Here is a 5,724-nt window from a genome sequence, read left to right as displayed (position 1 = left end):
GTGAGTCCGTGAGGCGGGCTGGGAGTTGTTCTTTCAGACCCCCGATCCGAAAAGCCGCGAGGTTTTAGTTCGAGATCCCGTGAAGCTGAGAAATCTCGCGAGAAGTCAATTGCGGCTCCACTGGCATAGGGGGCGGTTGGGGAGCAGGGGGTCTCTCTTCGTCAGTGGGCGCCGTTTGCGTTTGCCTCCTTGGCCTTCACCGGGGGTGGCCAGTTTTTTCTTTGTGCGTCATCCTCTACCTGAGAAATGGTCGCTTTACCCTAGTCTAGACACGGTGAGGAGCTCTGAGGAGGAGAATCTTGGGTTCTAGATTTTGAGGCGGCCCGGGAGAGGCCTCTTTTTAAAAATCGCTTATTTGTCCACCGCTTCTGCTGAGGAATGTTTGTTTCTCAGAGTAAGCCTATGGCCGTTGGGATCGGTGGCAAGTCAGTCATGCGCTTACGATAGCCGCTGTCAATTTATTTGAGAAAGCTGGCCCAGGTGACTCCTGTGCCAGCTGTTGCTCCGAAGGCTGTTCTTATTAGCGTCAGTTTTGTGAGTGAAGGTGTCTGGTTTTATCTGACGTGATTGATTGCTTTATAAATCTTGGTGTCTGAGGAGATGGCACTGTTTGCGGTTTTTGTTCAGAAATAGTATTATGTATGTGAATATCATGAAATGAGTCAGACTGGTTCTGGAGCTTTTTTGCTTAATGAATGCTGTTGTTGAATGAAGCTTTGAAAGCCAGTTTGGAGAAAATTTTAAGAACTGGGTACACATCCTTTTAATTAAACCGTTTGTCAGAAATGTTTTGTCAATTCAAAGAAAGCCTGTTTTGCGTCACTACATTTTTAAAGACGGGAATTATTTTTATATTAAAAAGCAATTTAATTCTGAAAGGTAAAAAAATAATTGAGGCATAAATCGTTGGGTAATTAATGTGTTTATGCATTTACTCATTCTGTAAGCAATTATCGAGTGTATAAAGTGGGCTAATCCTGCTAGTTAGGGACCCTGCTGGGATGGAATTAAATGAAATGTACTGGATAATGTACATACAGAACTCACCAATTAGAGGCATCATACGATTATGGTAAAGAGTGGAGCCAGGCTGTTTGCTTACAAATCCTAGGTCTGCCTTTTACTGTGTGACCGTAGGCACATTCTCACTGTTTGGATCTCATCTTGAAGTAAAATCTGACTAACAGTAGCGTCTGTTTCATAAGATTGCTCATTCAATAAATAGCTGGAGCCTGCAGTGTGCTAGGCATTGGTCTAAGCACTAGATTCGGTAAACAAAGTAAAAATCCTATTGTCATGAAACAAAAATCCTACCATTACATTCTGATAGGGGAAAGAAAAACAGTAAATAATAAGCACAGTAAGGAAAGTGAGATGGAGAAAAAGAGAATTACTCCTCTAGAGTAATGGTTTAAAAAAAGGGGAAATGGGAGGTCAGGATAGAGAAAGCAACATTTGAAAAATACTTGAAGAGTTGAAAAAGACCTGTGCTAAGGGGAAACATTTCTAGATAGAATAGCAAGGGGAAGAGCTTTGAAATGGAGCCTGATAATATAAGGAACAGCAAGGACTTTGCTATGACTGGAGTAGAGGTGAAGTTGTGTCGGGTTATAGAATTAGCTAACCAATGAAGAACAGTTGTCTGGCATAGTTATGTTCTCAGCAAGTGTCAGTTACATCTTAGGTCTTTGGCAATACAGTGATAACAGTTTGACAGCATTAGACTTTTCATTCATAATGATAAATGCCTCACGATTGTCCCCATTTAGATCGGAGGGAAGGGGTCAAAGCTGTTTGCTCAAAGTGCTATCCTTTGAAATATTGCGTTTTAACTTGAGCAGTCGCACACAGTTTGCATCTCCATATTTATTTTAGCGTGAAATAGCATCTTTCTAAGAAAATCTTCACCAAAAATTGAGCTGTGAAAAGATCTGACATCTTTTGTCAGAGATACTTGTGTATCCCAATATGAGAAACAGAGCTATATTTTTAAGACCCAAAAAGGGGAAAAGGAGGAGGAAATGGAGCTGGGTCCAGATGACTGAAGGCTGTACTAGCCTTTGAGGTGGGACTCTGTCTTGAATTCACTGGTGATCTCTGGTTTCAAACTGGGTCCTGATAGTTAGGTTTGTGTCTTAGATTGATTACTCCAACACTCTGAAGAAGAAAAGCCCAGAAGTAGGGAGAATATTTATTTCACTGGAGTCTTTCCAAAAGATGGCTGAGATAATTGGAGTTAGCAAAAAGCTGACAAATTTAAGAAATATATATGAGGTGAAATAGGTAGTACTCTGAATGATTTCAAATGGAAGAATGAGAGGGATGAAACTAGAAGGGATTCCAAGTTTCTAGTCTGGCTGATAGAGAAGATTTAGAAACTGCTGAGGTAGTCAATGTTAAGTATTCACGTTGTGTTTTATGTTCAGTGAAATATTGTGTAGCTCATATAGTCTTGTACCATTCTCATTAAATTTATTCCTGGATATTATATAATTTTTGTTACTGTGAGTGGGTTCTCTTTTTCCCCTAAAAATTTTTAGTTTGTTTTTGCTACTGTTAAAAGAGAAACTGATTTGTGCTAGATCTTTTATTTAGTTTACTGACTGAAATTTCCTTATTGATTCAATTTTGCTTCCTCTCTTAAATTTTCTAGCTACATATCACCTGAAAATAATAATTTAATCCCTTCCAATATTTTTTGTCTTACTTTATTTCATTAGTATAATTTCTAAAATATGGAATAGTCATAGTGATACTGAACATTGTTACTTCTTTGAATGAGAATGACCAGTATTTTAATGCTTTGTATAATTTGTGCAACAGTTGCTAAGATATAAGTATTCTTTAAAATGTTTACGCAATGCCAGTTTTATTTAAAGATTTGTCAGAATGTCTGCTAAAAAGTTATCAAATATTTATATATCTTATTTTTCCCTTTAAAATGGTAGCACGGTTGATTGTAACAGCTAACACATATTGAGCATTTATCATGTGCCAAGCACTGTCCTAAGAACTTAGCTATTTGGTCTTTATAATATCATGCTTTACGTACTGTTATGATCTCTGTTATGAACAGATGGAAGAATTTGAGAGAGGCGAAATAATTTGCCCAAGGTCACACGAGTAGTAGTAGCAAGCATTGTATTTGCTGCGCTGCAGATATTTTATTCAGGGTTTTATATTTATGTTTGGGAGAATTTCAAATAGTTTTTTCTTTATTCTTTTGGAATTTGGGTTTTTTGTTACTTTTGAAAAATGAATTGGAAAATTTCCATCTTTTTTTCTTTGCTATAGATTAATGAGACTCACATAGGAATCATCTGATTCTTGTAGATTGTGTACAACTAACCTATAAAATCAAGTGTGATAGCTCGTTTAGTGGTAGATTTTTAGAAGACATTTGAATTTATAATATGATTATTGATCTGATCATTTTTTCTACCTTTTCTTGAGTGAACTTTGGAAATAAAAATTTTTAGTATACCGACTATTTCTCTAAATTTGAAAATTTATTGATGCATCAGTATTCAATAATTCTCTTAATCTCTTCTTTGTAGATTTAAATTTCCATTTTCATTATAAGTTATCTGTTTTCTTAGTTAGGCTTTCTGGGGGTTGTCTATTTTATTCAGTTTTTCAATAACCAACTTTGATTTTATTAATCTTGCTTTTTTTCCTTCAGAATCAGTAATTTTACTTTTCTGTTTAAAAATTCCATCCACATACATGTGTTTTTCTTTTATTTGTTCTTTTTATAATTTTGTAAAGTTGAAAGTTTAGTATATTTCTAATACTGTATTTATTAAAGATTATTCACTCCAGAAAAATTTAAAAAGTTATTAGCTAAAGTGAGTATCTGCATTCTGTACTTAAAAAATGTTTATTTTAATGAGATAAATATTTTTAAAATGCTAATACTCATTTATCAGATACTTACTGAATGCTAGTTGTTTTGCAAAGGTCTTAGAGTCTTTTGGGGAATAGACACTTCAGAGCACTTTTCAAGAGACGGAGAGCTGTAGGAACACAGGGTGTTTTTAAGGCAGAATAGCAAGTATCCAATTCCTTTATCAGGGATTGGCATGAAATCTCTCCATAAATTTGTATTGCCATCTGTTCTTTGTATTTGATGTAGATACTTTTCCTAATTTATAGATCAGGAAACACATTTAAGGGAGTTAAAACTTGCCTAGGAGCTTGCAACTCAAGGGCTGTGAAACTCCTTTATATCTTCTGGAAAAACTTAAAGAGCATCTCTTCAAAGCTAAATAGTAAAATGGAAATTTTTAATGTCATGACCAGGGTTTAAGTCATATTAGATGAATCATATTGAACAGAGACATGAACTATATTTTTTGACAAAAGTGCAGAGTACTCAATGTTGTAATAGAGGAATTATATCGGAGGTGTGAATACAGAGCTAATTGTTAATTCATTTAATCTCCGTATATTTAATGAGTGCTTGAGTAGCAGATACATTTCTAGGTTCTGGGGATAGAGCAGTGAATCAAATAAACAAAAATGTCCGTCCAAGTAGAGCTTTTATTTTAATGGGAGATATAGCAAAGAAAAAACATATAAGTAAAATGTATGAGTGTTAGTAATAAGTGCTACATAGGAAAAGAAAGAGAACGGATATAGGAAATGTAAGAGTCAGGATGGAGAATTGCAGTTTTAATTAGGGTGAAATATTGATCAATATTTGCTACATACCAAATCACCTCAAAGCTCAGTGTTTGAAACCATGAAAATTTCTTTCTTGGTCTGTGGGTTGACTGCTATTAGTCTGATCAAGGCCTGACTTGGCTGAGTGGGTACTTCAGCTATTTTCTGGGGTAGGGGAGATATCCAGAACTCAAGCTCAGTTATGGTGAGGTATTACTAGACATCTGGAAGCTGCTGCGTGGGTTGTTCAGTATAGTATTTGTAGTCAAGGGGGAGGTCAAGGCCAGAGCTAAAAATGTAAAGCCTCAAGACTAAGGGACATAGGGCGAGTAGGATAGAAAAGACTGGACCCAGAAGTACTGAAGTACTTAGAGGTTGGAGAGATGGAGAGAAGCCAGCAGAAACACGAGAAGTAGTTGCCGCAGGACCGGGGCCTGTGTGACCTCGTGGTTGTCTGCAGGGATTGCTGTGACCTGCAGTATCTGGACTGCTTTCAGCTTGTGAGGGTGGACTCTGGGTCGACAGAGAAGGAAGTCTGTATCTATATACAGGTTTCACTCTTCATTTCTGCCTTCAGAGGACCTGAAGTATGAGGAAGGATCGGTGACTTTATTCTTTATATCAGTATCGAATGCTTGAAGTATGCCAGGTACTAGGCACTGGGGATGTAACCAGGGATTTAGATAAAGAAAAAAAAAAATGTTGTGACTCTGTGGGACTTCCATGATAGTGAGAGCATGAGGCCAAGTCTAAAACTGAGAGATTATTCAGTAGGCGTAAACAGGAGGTAGAACAAAAATTCTATTGGCCCAGGTTCCAAAGATACAAGACGAAGAAATCAATGGTAGAAAATTCGCAGAGGTCTAGACATGAGGTCATTTGGATACTATGTACCCAGTACGATTAAAACAATTCAAATATGTACTGATATTAAATTAATTTTAGCCTTTATACAGAGCCAGAAAACAGTATGTATAGTTAATGTCAACTCTCATTTTTCAGAACAGTTTACCTTCCATCACAAAGCCAGGAAACCTAAATAAACCAAAATTATTCTCC

At 36.5% G+C, this 5,724-nt stretch overlaps 1 protein-coding gene across 8 annotated transcripts in view; it reads left to right on the top strand.

The window, feature by feature from the left end:
* DZIP3 (DAZ interacting zinc finger protein 3) overlaps positions 1-5,724 on the top strand; it is a 114,599-nt gene that overhangs the window by 63 nt on the left and 108,812 nt on the right. For 7 of the 8 annotated variants that reach the window (XR_010660223.1, XR_010660226.1, XR_010660225.1 and 4 more), the window contains exon 1: positions 111-274. The exons of the other annotated variant lie outside the window; for it this stretch is intronic. The gene's annotated coding sequence lies outside the window, so the exon portion shown is untranslated. Of the gene's footprint in view, positions 1-110; positions 275-5,724 lie in introns of those variants that run through there. 8 annotated transcript variants of the gene reach the window in all.

This window comes from Muntiacus reevesi, chromosome 21 (genome assembly GCF_963930625.1).
Source record: "Muntiacus reevesi chromosome 21, mMunRee1.1, whole genome shotgun sequence".
In the NCBI taxonomy this organism is placed as follows: domain Eukaryota; kingdom Metazoa; phylum Chordata; class Mammalia; order Artiodactyla; family Cervidae; genus Muntiacus; species Muntiacus reevesi.
This window is presented reverse-complemented; position numbering and strand designations above follow the sequence as displayed.